General features: G+C 42.7%; 1 protein-coding gene across 32 annotated transcripts in view; it reads right to left on the bottom strand.

Moving 5' to 3' along the window:
* Nucleotides 1-15,745, bottom strand: part of ptprda (protein tyrosine phosphatase receptor type Da) — a 292,349-nt gene that overhangs the window by 167,564 nt on the left and 109,040 nt on the right. For all 32 annotated transcript variants that reach the window (XM_078106299.1, XM_078106315.1, XM_078106304.1 and 29 more), the window contains 2 exons: nucleotides 14,565-14,677; nucleotides 6,780-6,823 (listed from right to left, as the gene is read on the bottom strand). The gene's annotated coding sequence lies outside the window, so the exon portion shown is untranslated. The remainder of the gene's footprint in view (nucleotides 1-6,779; nucleotides 6,824-14,564; nucleotides 14,678-15,745) is intronic.

Genomic DNA, 15,745 nt, shown 5'->3' with positions numbered 1-15,745 from the left:
ATTTGCTCTTACACAATTGTGTTTTTGTGTGTGCACACACACACTCATGGAACTCTCTCTCTCTCTCCTCCCTTCAGTGTACAAGTTGCAGCAGAGTCATCCATCCAAACCCGTAGAGCATGAAATTAGGTTAAGACGTAAGGCTGTGAATGACACAGGTGCGGATACAAATGAGAACATCCGAATGAAGAAGTGCAGATCCAAGAGTGCTGATACTGTAGGATACTATTTCCCAGCCCCTCCTTCCCCCCCTTCATTTTATTCAGCCCTCTTTTGCTGCTGTGTATTAGTGGTCAAGACACAGCATTAGCATACACGCTGGGATGCAGTGCGAAGGGATATTAGAAGCTCTGTCATACGCCCAAATCTCATTTCCCGTCGCAAACTTTGAAGTCGCTCAAGCTTGCCAGCATTCTCCTGCTCCCTTCTATAAATTGGAGCAGTTCCTCTCTTTCTCTTTCCTTTTTTTTTGGAATACATTGATGTAGTCGAGGCTGCAGTCTTTTTTTTTCTCCTAAGACGAGCACAATGGCAATAATTGCGTCTCTTTTCTTCTGCCAATATTAATTTATTAACCGTATGCCAGATAGAACTCTCCCTGCTCGACTCTGGATTTGAATGATAATGTTTGTGTTGTTCTTGTATATGCATAATACACGACATTGATCGAATGAAGACCAATATAAATTGTCGGTTTTGGATTGAGGGTGAACTCTGGTAACAATATGAAACGCCAGCTTAACCATATTTTTTGTCTTGCTCCATAAACATCACAGCAGTACCTCCAACGGCACCGAAGAATGGCGTTCTGGAAAATGTGTCAGTGTGAAGATTATTGTTTGTATCATATCAGAGTATTTAAAACAATGTAAGACATTAGTCCCCAGGAAGCTCGGGCCTCATTAATTACATATGTTGGTTGGGTGTTAAAAAAACACAGCTGTTCAACCGACAACCTTTTAGTCATATTTCTGCAAGAGGCTTTTGAGATATTCTATCCTTGGGACATACTTTGGGAGAAAAGAATTCAGCTGAAAATGATTCTCTCCTGTGTTTATTAAGAGCCGGTGAGAAGAGTTTTTCGGCCAGAATAATCTTTCTGAGGTCCCCTAAAAAGAAATACAGCTGTTAAATCAGGTGAAAAGGAGAATTCAGTTTTCATTATCATAGTTCTTGTGGTTCGCTGTTCTATTACTCTCTGCGTCCACTGAAGGGAGGTCACCACGCTGCCTGCCTGCAAGGACAAGGTGGATGGGAATGTTAACGGCGGTGGCACTGCGGCCTGAGATGAGATCATGCTTCCATCGGGGTTCTGATAAGCCCGACTAACTGCCCAGTTGGCTCGCATTGACTCGGGATCTCGGTCCGAGTCGTGTTTAGTTTCTGCTTCTTGCAGGTCAGTCACATCGAAAAGACAAAGTGTTGCCACGGCCACCGAGACTCGCATGTGCTAAAAGGTTTACGGCGCCTTTTATTAATGATCTTGATTTTGAGTGCACTTCATATTGTTGTGAATTCATGATTATTACATAGTTGTGTTTTCTTGTAATTTGGCAAGCCTGAGCTCCAAAGTGCACAAGCCTCTCCAAGGAGCATTGATGAAAAACATCCAATCAATCTAGATGTTTAACAGCAGGCCACAACAGTTTATGCTGTGTGGAGAAGGACTTTTTTTTTAAATTTTGCCTTAAGGAATACGACACGACAAACAATCGCAGCGCTGTTAACCGATGGGATTCATCATCAAAGTGCTGTATAAAGAGCCACGGCAACATACAAAGCTGTCAATGTGAGAGCACCGTATCGACTATTGCCTTTTAATAAGTATTGATTATCCTGTGCAATTCCACTCAGTTCAAACATGAAAGGTTTCTGCTCCTGTCAAATCAGGTCTCCATGGAAACAAAAGCCTACTGACCATTTAAAAGGAAGTGGAAATTGCGCAATGGTGTATGTGATATCAGCTGAATCAGATTTTGATTGATAGGCCCTGAGGGGCCATGTGGGGTTCAGGGAGGAAGCGACAAGAATACATTTGCCAACTAATGATCCTCTCTGTTTCTGAATTATGTTGAACCCGGTATTCAAGATAGCATGACGGCGAAGAGGACGCGCTGGAGGTGTGAGTGGAATTGGAACGCCAATCAAAGAAAACAAACCCTATAAACTAGAGCAGCGCTTCAACTAAATGCTAAGGAAGGCTCCGGTGCATTTGAAGGGGCTGATTGTGACGAGACGCGTTGCCGGAGTTGCGTTGCTCGAGACGCGTCACCGGCAACGGTTAGTTGCGTTAAGATGCGCATGAATTCACATTTGATCGCCTGGTTGAGCATTTAGCCTCCACTAGCAAATACAGTATAAACATCAACGCAAAAAAACACACCTAGTTTTATTCGCAGCCCCATATGTGGGGTCACTGTGAAATGAAGACAAATCATCATCATTTAATGTGCTAACTATGCTTGTCTGCCAAAACCCACACACACACACACACACACACGATTGCACCCATATGACAGATGAGCACTTGTGAGAGGCCAAAGGGTCAAGTGGTCTTCAAGGTGTACAATAGAAATCCCTGACGCCGGCTAATATTTCCGTATGTGTTCTTGTTATTTGCATACCGGGTGCTGCATCAGCCCGCTCTTACTGTCAGAGCGTTCAACTCGAATGTCAACACTATTATTACAGCAGGTGTCTTTCCGCCTGTCACTCTTGTATTCTGTAGGTCTCTCTCTCTCTCTCTCTCTCTCTACCTCTCCTGGCGTCCTTCCCGCTGTTTTGTTTAACAGCTATCATTAGGTGTCTGCCAAATACAATCCACTTGGAATCCACTATTTCTCCCCTTTGTAAGCGTCTCCACTATTTATTTATTTATTTATTTCAGGTTTGACATCCTACCGCTCTTTCCCACTCTCTCTGACTGTAATGGGTGAAACGGAGAAAGCTCCTTGTGGCTGTCTCGCCTCTTGTTTCTTATTGTTTACAGCCAAAGCCTTGACAGTGTTGCTTCAGACTGGCTTGGGGGGGAAGGGAGAGGGGGGGTGGAAATGGACACTTTGACACTTCCCGCCCTTAAATGTGGCAGCGAACGGTATTACTATAAACACTGTTCATTACTGCTCTGACAGCTGATGACCAAAATGCAACCCCACCTTCTTCTGCCAAGACTACACAGAAACAGCGATCAGAGCTGAGAGGCTGTGCTCTTTTCTGTTGTCTTATCCCCTGCTCCTCGCTCTCCTTGTCCTTACTCTCCACCGTGTAATCAAGTGCACTTTATTGCTGTCATGTCTGCATAGGTGTGACTATATTTTCACCTCGGGCTCCACTGATGTTGAGACTCCAGAAGGTTGGAAAAGAGAACAGAAGATATTGTGGAACGGTAACAATAATTTGACTTGTCCAGTCAAGAGAGATTCATTATAGGGAAGTGAGCCTGTCAGGTAGTCAGTAAAATAATTAACACGCTTGTGCAATTGAATTGTAAAACTCCCCATAAATTGCCATAAAACATTATGGCATGTCTTAGAGTATGTGTTGTACTAAAATAGTCTGCAATTGTGACACCGCTGTGAAAGGCTAATTTTTATAATAGGCATAGAATACAGCTTCAGGTGCATATTGACTTTAAACTGGGTTCCTAATTCATTGCTCATTCATTTCTGCATAGCTTTTCTTCAGTTTGTTTAGCATGTCGTTTATAGTCATAGACTTGGCAAGTCCGCTTTAATGCATCACTCCATTATTTAGAAGAGGGAGTGATGTGATTTCATCTTCACTGAGGAACACAGCTGTTTGCTGTGCTGTATGGAACCCTGTAGGATACAGAAATTATTTCAAAGTAACTGTCATTTATAAGGACGTTTTTTTTAAATTGATTTATAGGTTAAATTCCTTTCCAACATAAAATGATATTGAGAGATTGTATAAAAACTTGCCAGTTGTTAGGACCTAGTTGTGGACCAATTGCTGTGTACTAATCCAGCTTCTCACATATTACAGTTAGACCGATGTTCTGCTCATTGTTTGGTGATCTAGTTGGACCACGCAATAGGGAAAGAGAAACTACCACATTTGAGTCAGGGAAAATATAAATAATCCAATCTGATGTATTCTCTTTCGTTATGTTATTAAGTAAGTTTGTCTTTGTCGGCCCTGACAGATATCGTACCCCAAGGCTAACCTGCGGAAAAGCTTATTGTCACTGCGTTAAATCATTTAAACAATAAAACCATCACAATTTCATTTTGTGTACATACTTTGTTTACTCTGTAGAATGTAAAAATCAGAGGGTCTTTGCCACAATAAGCCATAGAATGATGCATTTTTGGATGAGTTTGTAGATTTAAATAATATATTTCACCATAAATAAGTTGGCCCTCATGAGCCAATGATGTAACCAATCAACAAAGTGCATCATTGGAATCATCCTTAGCCAAAAATCCTTCAGGGTCCCTGCAAGTGCGGGTCGTGAATGTCCCATGGTAATTATTTTGATATATGAGAGTGAGTAATTTAACAGCTTGTTGGATTCATTCATTAGAAATAAGGGTAACTCAGCATAATTATAGGTATTTAATAATATGATATGTATATTGTGTTATGTATCGTGTTTCTATTCATACAAAGGATCATGAACATGTTAGTGTTCATTTTTAAAAATTGATCAAAATATATACATTTGAAGTTAAATACATATGCGGTTTCACCTTTAAATTGAATTAACATTCCTGTTATATTTCATCCAGTTTAATCTTTTTGAAAAACAAAGAGATGGTGCGCAACGAACATACACAGTGTAAGTAAAATAAATCACTGTGATTCCCTCATCAAAAAAGAGTAGTATGCACATATCTGCCCAACCTGTTCCTGTATGAGACTCTTTGACCTATGAGTTGTCAGAACTAACCATTTTAATGACTGTCACTAACATCATTCACAACCGTCCAGTTCACTGGCTGAATATTCTCATATCCGGAGGGGGGGGGGGGTGCGAACGCCACTTTTTGGCGAGGCAACCGCAATATTGCATGACTTTTCAGTATATGCAAAGCGTATCCCATTTTCCTCCATCGCTGCTCACTCAGGGCAGCCATGGCAAATATCATTAAAAGCCCTGCTAACACCGCACGCCTGCATACACACCAACAAACAGACGCACAAAACCGTCCCACCCTTTTTTTTTCTTCCTGGCTATCACTCTGTGGCAGTGCGCGAGGGAAAGGGAGTGCATTGATCTGCCAAAGTGAGCAGCCATTTCACAGGCCGAGGCGGCGCGGCGCTCACGTCCCTGAATGGGAATTGCTCATTTCACCTGGTCGCCTTGCCTTTAGCAGACTAGTGGGGAGCTGCGCCGGAGAGGGACAGAGGGGAGGAAGGGAGAGAGAGAGAGAGAGGGAGGGATAGGAAGGGAGGGTTGGGGGGGGCCGTGAGCCGGGGTGCCCTGGTCAGGGCTTGGCAGGTGGCAGATAAGAGCTCCCCATGCTGCTCCGGCGCGCACTCACCACTGCTGCTGGAGCTCAGCCTCTCTCGCCGTCTGTCTCACGCGCACATACACACACACACACACACACGCCTCCCTTTCCTCCACAAATGTGGGGAACTAATAATAACTTTGTCGTTCTGGTGAGTCAGCCTTCTTTCCTCAGGCAAGGATAAAAGTAAAACATGGCGCCTTTATTGAGTCTGAAATCAGTAACTGTGGAATTCCCAGAACAGGGCTTTAGCTCGGTCTGTGTTCCATTCACTGCCAGGACGCCATGTGTCCACAACATCCAATATTGTGTCCAAAGCTTTTTCTGATGATTTTTACTGCTGCAGCAGAACAACCGCAGTTATTTGCTTAACAGTTAGGTATTTTACATTTAAATGTTTAACATGGTTGTAAATATTGTGTAGTTGGTTTATTCCCAGCATAAGGTACTTCACGGACCACCTTTGCAGCACATCAGTTGCCCGGTTTCTGTATTTGCATTTAACTTTCTGGAGTGATACACTTTGTCAACATATGATAACAACTAAATCTGTCTGAGGCAAACTTAACTTGCGTATAAGTGGAGCCTTCGGCCCTTCACAATCTGACTCGCCTCCATCAGCGACCCGCTACCCCTCCACCTCGCCATCTTTCAATTGTCCGAAACACATTCCATCCAGCCACTTCATTCCCCTACTTCATCCTTCAGATGTTCTCAAATTTATTTCTCCCTATCTCTCTAGCCTGGTCAGCCCACTTCACTCCCTCCCTCCATCTGGCCTATCTCTCTCCTGCTCTCCTTGCTCAGTGACAGTCTCATCACACTCTATCAATCAGGCTTGTGAGGCCCGGGCGCAGTGCAGCACAGTCCTAGTCTGGTCCCATCAGTGCCAGTCGGTCTCCCTCACTCTCTCAGTCACTTTAAAAAGGTTTTGGTTGCCAGATATAGTCTGTTTCCATCCCGCCCCGTCGCAGCGCAGGAGATGGGAGGGGATTGAGCTGGACTCAAGATTCAGTTTAGCACTTTGATTTGATATCATTTGACATCTCTCGACTGCGGCGGTCCCGCCTGGAGACTCAAAATAGATGATCCTTCTTTCAAACAAACGACGATTGTTTGGACACATCCGCTGTAAACCGCGGCAATGAGAATAGATACAGTTAAAAAAAATGGCCAGTGTATTTCAGTGTATTTCGCGCCCTCGAGGCGTCGCATGGAATGTATGCGCTTGGAGATTGAAGCAAAACAGAGGTCAGAATATTCTTGTACCACATTCATCAGCTATTCTTTTCGGTCTCTTACCTGCCGCAGGCCTCATCCTGTGGTTGACGTCTCAGGAAAGAGAACTGCATGAATGAGAAAGACAGACAGGGACAGGATGAGATTTCTCTACATGTATTGCAAACATTGAAGAAATCCTGATATAAATGATGCACCAATTTGGTGTAAAATTCAACATTTTCATGTTTATTTTAATTAGTTAATTACTCAGAGGCAACCACTGCACTTACGTAAAATATGTCAGTTGAAGGAACAGAAAATTGCATGTGCAGCAGAGAACGTTTATCGATTAGCTTTTTGAATTATAATGAAAACAAATGTAATTTAATGTTCCTTTAAGTAGCACAACAAATAAGGCATGTGAGTTATTTTGGTAGAGAATCGTGGGGGGGGGGGGGGGGGGTCTTGCATTTAATGTGGTGGATAGATTTTCTTGCTAAATGCATTAGCAGATGCTGCTGTTGTCATACATACATATTAGCCTGTGGTCTAATATTCATGTAAATGATTAGCTGCTTTGGGTGGTTACAACAAAAATGAGTCTGCCTGCAGGACACTTGTGCCAACCCTTATTTTCTGTGTTTAGCTGCTTTTTAAGTGAAATCTCAAATAGCAGCAAGCAACCCAACTGCATATTTCGTTCCATGAAAAAAGGCTATTGATTGGCTTTGGTGGAAACAACATTTTTTTATTTAGAGTTCTAGACCGCTAACGTGCAAGTGGAAGGGGAACATAATTATCCAGGGGAGCAATCTTCAATCTGACTTCATCAGCAGAGTTTTTGCTAAGTTCCTTGTTATCGGGTGGCTCTCTATACACCCTGTTCATACTAATGAGTCCACAAATGAAATTGTAGAACAGAGGAATATTAGGCTGCCTGCTGTTGTGATGTGGCAAGGAATGCCCAATTAGGCTGGATTTTGCCCCGTAATTATTACATTATAGCTAAGATAAGTGTTCAATGGCAACACAAGCTTTAATGGACTCCATTCTGTAACAAAAGGAACGGGTGAGCAAAGACGAAATGCCAGAACAGAAGAGCAAAGGGGTGAAAAAAAGAAGGGGGGGGGGGGAAGACAACCGAGGAAGTGACAAGAAAGCTATCGCAAGGGAGCTCCTGTCTGCAGAAGCCATATTTCATTACACAGCACCAAAGCTTAGGAGGCAATCAAGCATATTTAGCCACCCCCACCCCCCCCAAAGCAATTATTACTCCCCAGTTTTTTACTGTGCTTTGCCATGGGGAAAATGAACCGCAGTACTTATCAGCTCAATGCATACACAAGTGACTGGGCTGGAGGACATATGCATGTGTGTGTGTGTGTGTGTGGGGGGGGGGGGGGGGGGGGGTCTGTGCGCGAGCAAGGGCATCCTCGGATGCTTTGTTTATGTTTTGGGGAGGTGTCGGAGGGGGGGGGCTCGTGGCGAGCTGGACCACTAGTGAGCAATAGGTTACCTTTTTCATTCCCATTAGCTCGGTGACATCAGCACGTTTAAGAGCAGCAGGCGGAGCGGGTGGAGATACAGAGATAACCATAAACATGTCACCAAAAGTGCATTGTTATTTGCATTCATATTGGAAAGAGCCAAATTGATGTGAGGGTCAAACAGGGAAGGTGAGGGTTTATGACCTGTGCATAGCTCTGCTGTCAGCAGCTGTGATCTATGGGGCCGGCCAGCCTTGTCAGGCTTTACGCCTGATTATATTATAATGGCTGACAATCAATGCGAATGAATGACCGCTCATCCGCAAAGGGGAGTCAAATGAATAAAGCGCAATGCAAACAGGACCTTCTTCTGCAAATCTTGTGAATGGGAATGCATTTCCCAACTTCTTGTTGAATGATGCGTTGCATGCCGTTGCAAGAAAAAACACTTTGGCTGTGTCTTCCTATTTTGTCCGGTCTGTTTTTTTTTTCAATATTGTTTTACAAAATTAGAGTGAAGCGGCTGATCTGTGACATAAAAAAAACACACAGTTCACTCTTCTGTGGGTTGTGAGCAGCTAATGTGACCTCGTTTGAGTCCCACAGTCGCCAACTGCAGCATTAGTCCCCATCTGGGGGACTTGTGTTTTGGTGAAAGTGCTTCTCCATTTGTGAGACTCTCCAGTTCTGGGCGTCCTCCCCAAGCCCATAACGTAACGTCCCTCTATCACTCCCATGTGGCTGTCATAATCATCAGCATTATGCTCCTTCAATGGGCCTGATTTACTAATCTGGACATGACACCAGCTCTGCACAAAGGGGTAAACATCAGGCCGTTTGCTAATGCCAGAGCTATTTCTCCACACTGCATTTAATGGGTAGGAGAGGACAAAATCCATAACAGCAGAGCAGATGAAATATGAAACCTCATGAAGGCATGAAATGTGTTTTTTCTAGAAAAGTCCCAAATATGGACAGCATTTAAAAAAAAATCATAATAATTCACTTATTTTAATTATTAGAGTACCGAGAGGATGATAATTATCATATTCAACCCTCTGTTTTGAGAAACATAGAATCTTAAGATGGACAGTATTTAAAACCCACCCTCATTAAAGAAAAATAGTTCCAATGTGCCATTAGTTAGTCAATAACATCATTAAAAAAAATAGGTCTGCAACGTTATTCTTGATCCTGGTATAAATGTGATAAATGATTTTTAAACAAGCAAGCTGTGTGAAACGTATTATGACAATAGAGTTTGGAACTATGAACACCCTGAAAGATGTTGAACCAATCCAATATATCCCTTATATTATGACACAATGGGGGGACTGTTACTAGAGGACAGAGTCCAAAGGAAATATAACAAACTATGTAGGATATTTTGAATACAGTTATTTTTCTAGCAAATCATGTAAGATTGAAAGATTGAAACAATACAAATTGAAATACGGTAGATAAATATAAACTAAATATTTCTGAAATGTTTAAGGAACATTATCAAATTGTATGTTTGTACGGTCAAAACTTTGACTGGTACTATATGTGTGTTTTTATTATCTAGACAGTCTCACGTTGTTTTTACGATATGGAAATATGGCGTCTTAACAAATGTTTTTGGACTTTGATCGTACTTTTTTCACCTTGAGGCAGCAGCTGGTCCTTCCCGTAACCTCCTCACTCATTTCATGATAAAATATCATCCCATATTCATCCACATACTTCGCCTGCTAAGGGATAGGCCACATAAATCCATTTTCATATATACACACACAATAAGTGTTCTATGCGGCTTCCAAAGCGCCTGCTGATAGCTGCCATTTCTTATCGCTCCAGTTGAATATAGCGCCGTCATGAAGGCACTTTCACTCGCTGTCTAAATGGAAGAAAGTGAGAGGGAGGAAATGCATTTTTGTTCAAATGACTTAAGCTTCCTACAAAGCTGCATGGATATGAAACTCCAGTGAAAATAAGGGACATCTTGATGACACAGAATCACCTATGAGCCTGTGGATTTTTCTCATTATGCCGTGTGCAGACACTGTGATTCCCTGGCTCATATATGGTGTTTTATTGTGTACTTACTATGAACTCGTGCGGGTAAATATAAGCAGGAAGCTTTGTTTCAGGAAAGGTGCTGATATCCGTCGAGCAACATCCCGATTCTTCCTCAGTAATGGGGCACGTGAACAGACTGCCCCTCCCAGTTCAAAGGGGGTCTGTGCTAATCAGCCGTGTATATCTTTCCTCCTGTTGAGATGCGGCCTCGGCCCAACGTTTGCGAGGCTCGTGTAGTTAATGAACAAGGCTGAAATGGCCTCATAACCGTGAGGGGGGGGGGGGAATCAATGAAAACACTGAGCACGGGTCCTCCATCCCTTTTGCCCATGAGAGAGGATCAGGTATTTCTCCAAATGGCATCAAGCGGAGGCCGATGTGGTGTCGCGAGAGCCTCTGATGGGCAACAGCACAGCAGGAGGAAGAGGAGAGGAAGTGGGATTCATGACTACGGAGCCAAGAGACACTTTCTCTTTCACTCTCCTGCTCTCCACTGATCCCAGTGCCAGAGACATGGGCCGCTGCACAGACAGATGGCGCTAAGGTGTGTGTGTGTGTGTGTGTGTGTGTGTGTGTGTGTGTGTGTGTGTGTGTGTGCGTGCACACAAGTGGTGGGTGGTGACGCCATTTGGCTTTGTGCAAGAGTGAGCGATGGAGTGAGAGCGACATAAGGGGAGAAAATGAAGGAGGCAAAAGCACCGCAGAGGTGTGTGTGTGTGTGTGTGTGTGTGTGTGTGTGTGTGTGTGTGTGTGTGAATGTGAGCGGTGACAATCTCGTTGTGGCATTAATCCACGTGCTCTTTCTTTTTTTATTCCACACCCAAATGGCTCGGGTACTTCATTACGGCGGCAACGAACGTGCCTTTGTGCTGCCGCTGCTCTCGGCCGTCATACTGCGCAGGGTGGACATTATGAATAAGGGACCTCTCTGGAAAACTTGAGGCACACCCACTGAAAGCTGTGGCTGTGAGATGGAGGATTATGTATTGACGTAGTGCCCTCTACTGGTTTTTACTATAATTGCAATACATCCGATTTTACTATTATGAGTCTCTGCAGTGTCCACATACGTGCATTTCTCTTCAATGCCCGAGATTTATTATTATTATGCCGGCTTTATGGGGACAAGTTTATAGACAGAAAGCTAATTTTGTTTCACATTTCTGGTTTTTGTTCTGATGGAGATTTTCAAAAATGTGTGTTTGTTATTAGGCATATTCCAAAATGGTACCTTCAAATAAGCATTGTTTAAGACGAATATCTAGTATTCTAAAGTGATGTACTCTTTCAAATAAGCTAAAAGTGTGACAACTATATTTGTTCTAAAAAAAAGTAAATTCCGTAAATGTTGTGAAAATAAGCCAGAAATAAAGGCATATTTTAATTTAATGTTGTATTCAAACCTACAACGCCATATAAAAATCCCTGTAATGACGGGAGGTGAAACGCACTGCCCAAGATGGAGTTCCCTGGAGGGCAAATGGTGATACACAGCGCCATCTTGTGGTTGTAAGACACAGGATGAAGGTCGACTTAATACCCCCATTTGACTAAACAAATAGCCAAATGCATGAATCTGATGAGTATTTGGAGCCCGGATATGAATCAACAGTTCAAACAGCTTATAACAACACTTTTACTCCTGTTGGGGATTGTAATCATATGCAGGTGTTTCACTTGAGTGCATCATAACACTCGCTTTTGCCTTGTGGGCATTTATAATATATATTTGCTACACCGTGAGGAACAATGTAATTAATCACATCCATAAGCTATTGTCAGTGCTATTTGTGTGCACATATTCTGGGATTTGCGTGCTTGACGGTGAGATGTCGTAATGCATTTAGAAAATGCACCACAACCATTAACTACCAGGAGACTAATGAGCAGCCAGTGTGCGGTTAACTGCCGTGAAATCTCCACCGCACTTAAACACATCATCCATAGTTCCTTGAATTAAGTCCATGCATGTCATTAAAGACACACGGTGGCTCGGCCCTGCGGAAAAATCCTTCCTGTTTGCAGAGGAAAAACACTTTGCTATGCTTGCGTCCCAATAATCTCAATAGCACTGTAATGTTAGTTACCACAAATTATAGATTTATGGATTTTAGGAAGTTATTTGTAGGTCATCATTAGTTGTCACTCTTCATTTAAATATGGCGTTTTTTGTATTTTCCTGATCATCTATGGCCATTACTTCAAACTCAAATCCTGTCTGTTTGTGGCTTAGTAAAGATTCACTCTTTGAAAGCGCCGGCTGCTATCTGACATGAAACAGATTTGATCCATTTTCCAGCGCATATCTGTCTTTTTCAGACGGGCGGTTTTCAGTATGTCAGCATCTGGGGATTATGCTTTTTTTTTTTTTTTTTGCTAATCACCAAAGGACCCAACCTTACCGACATTTCTTTGCTTCACCAATGCACTGCGCCGAGCAAAAGTCATTTCCCATTTAGATGCTTATTTTTGATCTTCCATTATTCTGGTTGTGTCGGCGCAATCAGATATATTAACTGTTAACTTCACACTCCGCTGAGTTACACGATTATCTCGTTGCAAATGAAAAGTGATTTAGCAGAAAAGAAAATTATAAGCCGAAGACGGACTTATTTCACAACCCTGTTCCATTAATGTTGATCGAACGGACTCGTCGTCATTCATCTAGATTTGCTCCCCTCAGAGTGAGCACGAGTAGTTGGGACTGTTCGCTCTGTTGGGGGGGGGGTGAGGGAGGATAAACCATCGATCAAAGTGTCCCAGAGGTGAATATTTGGTAACCTGCTTCTCTCTCAGTCCCGAAAGCACTTCCACACACAGAAAACACAATAAAAAGAGAAGGATGTATAGTATTCGATAGAACACTGTTCTTGATATGGCTAAGATGACCTGACCGAACCCTTACCGGCGATTCTTACTGCTATGCAGTGTGTGTGTGTGTGTGTGTGTGTGTGATAACCGGCTGATGCTGAGAGCGCTCAAGCGTAAGCGCACACAACGCGGGGGATGAGTGTGATGGATTCCTAGTATCGTTGGTAGTTATTTGTGGCGTGCCCATAACCACAATTCCCCAGCTCCAGCTTACTGCTGGTTGAAGCTGAGCGAGATATTTTCTGAGGCTGGCATAAAGCCACTGGACTCAGTAATAATTCATCGGCCAAAAAGCCCCGCATGTACTCACCGTGCAATATTTATACCCCGCTGAATGTGTTTTCTCAGCTCCGCCGTTGCGCAGGCCTCGGCAGGGATTCAATACTCTGAGAACCGCTTTTTGTGTTTCAGACCCCAGTTAAATCTGAGAAACAATCCCAAATGTCTCCTGTAATCACATTGTGTCTGATTAGAATGCTTTATGTGGCTCCTCAGACTATGCTCTTATTTTAAAAAGTTATTTGGCAATGTTTTAAGTGCCTAAATCTAATCCCATGTCTGCATTTTTCATCATCTGTGTTCATCGGGCAGTAAAACTAGTTTGCAGAGATGGTGGGTATACCCTTTTAATTATGCTGGCTACGATCATTTTGGGACAACTTCTCAGTAATAATTTACTCAAAGTAGAACGTGAAGTCAAACTGTCAGTACTGCTGTAGCTTGTCCTGATATTCTGCAGCTTCCTGTCCCCTTTTAATGTTTTATTCATTACGCAGCTAAACCTCACATTAAATAAAAATGCTAAATATGGTCTTTAAATATTTTCTTGTGTAATGGAAGGACAAAGAATAGTATATGTTTTTCTTTTATATTCAACACATTCTTGGTAGGGTGGGTGCTCTCAACATCGGATGTGTTTTGTCTGTGTTCCGTCATCCTTTAGTAATTGCAAGTTGATTCAATAAATTAGTATGTTTAAAAAAAATGTACTAACGGGAAACAGGTTTTAGTCCCCACCCACATTGACAAAAGTGGTTTGAACTCTCGACCTAATTAAAGTAAAACTTCCAATCGGAGTTCATTGGAAGAAAAAGTAAAACTCATCCTTATGTCATTCACAATTACCAGTTAACTCCGTCAAAAATCAAAGGCTACAATTCCATCTAAATGCAAAGCCTTGTGCGGCACGCCGTTCTGTGGTTTGTCAAGGAAAATTATGTTCTTTTTCCTTCTCAAAGCTGCTTTTCTCACATTAGAAGCCTAAAGCGATGAGAAACTGCTTCTGCTCATTTTGCAATTAAGCTATTCTTCTCCCAGGAATGAATGAGATTAAGTCATAACTACATAAGCCAACAGAAAAATGCTCTGCTCAGCGCTAAAAACCTTTTCTAAAGGAAAACAGCACATCCCCACAGGCACAGTGTGAGTGTGAAAGAGTACAACTCACCAAGAAACGAGGCTCCGCTGCTGTGTTCATGCAGGTGCCACCATGTTGCCCGATGCTGCGGTTTCAGCTCGCCGACGCACCACCGAAAAAAGAATGCCCCCTCTGCCACCACCCTGGGGAGGAGAAATAGTCAGTGGGATGAGCTTTTCATTTCAAACGATTGCCACTGAAAACATGACACAACGCTTGCTTTGCAAACTGCGGACCGTAGGAAAACAAACCGTAGATAACGGCATCAATATCAGCATCAGCATCAACGCCGCTGCACATTTGAGAGCAAATAAATGGATGAAATGCCTTTCTAATGTTTTATGTGGCCTATTAACAATGGCCGTATGTATTTACTGTTGCAGAGAAAATTCAAAATAATATCTACGTGTCAGAGTTGTCTTTTTTATGGTGTTGCATTGGGTCAGTGTGCGTGTTTGTTGTCGTTGGACATGATATGGTAAAGGAGGTGGAAGTGGAAAATAATTCATCACTAGCATATTTAAGGGTGAGCCTTTTATTTTACTACTGCCATTTGGAAATGGTCCAAATATGCTTTACTGAAAGGCAAGCGGTTAAGCCATATCAATACGCTTAAAGCTGAACATGCAGAGACCATAACTATCTCTTTTTCCTCTTTGCAGACTCGTGTTTGCAGCAAAAAAAAAAAGCTGAAATATTGCGGCGCTACCAGGAGGTGAGCTCCAAGGTCAGCCTGCACTTTGTATCTTTGTTTCATCCCCTTAGTTATTAGAAAAACATCCTGAGCGTTTCTTACTCATGAGGCGATATTTGCATAGAATTACTCTCAAAAGACATATTAAAGACAGGCCTTAAATCTGACGTGCCTTCGGAATAGTTTATGTGCATTTGCATAACGTTTGCCTCCCGCGCAGGTGATAAAGCAGCATTAAGCCTGGATTACCGTATTTGATTTAGTGAGTGAGCACACTTCCGCGTGAAAGGAGCTTTGTGTGTGTGTGTGTGTGTGTGTGTGTGTGTGTGTGTGTGTGTGTGTGTGTGTGTGTGTGTGTGTAATGAATATATACTTTATAATGGGTACCTGAACGTGTGCAAACCGGAATCTGTTTTAGCGGTTTTGACTCCCACACTGCCAGCAGGGCCAAAAGAGAACAGCGTGTTATGCCTGACTGCCGTGTTACTCATGTGACCTCACGGAAGTACAAGTCCCT

Source organism: Gasterosteus aculeatus, chromosome 7 (genome assembly GCF_964276395.1).
Source record: "Gasterosteus aculeatus chromosome 7, fGasAcu3.hap1.1, whole genome shotgun sequence".
NCBI classification, from domain to species: Eukaryota; Metazoa; Chordata; class Actinopteri; order Perciformes; family Gasterosteidae; genus Gasterosteus; species Gasterosteus aculeatus.
Note: the sequence above shows the minus strand (reverse complement) of the source record. Positions and strands in the feature narration are given on the sequence as shown.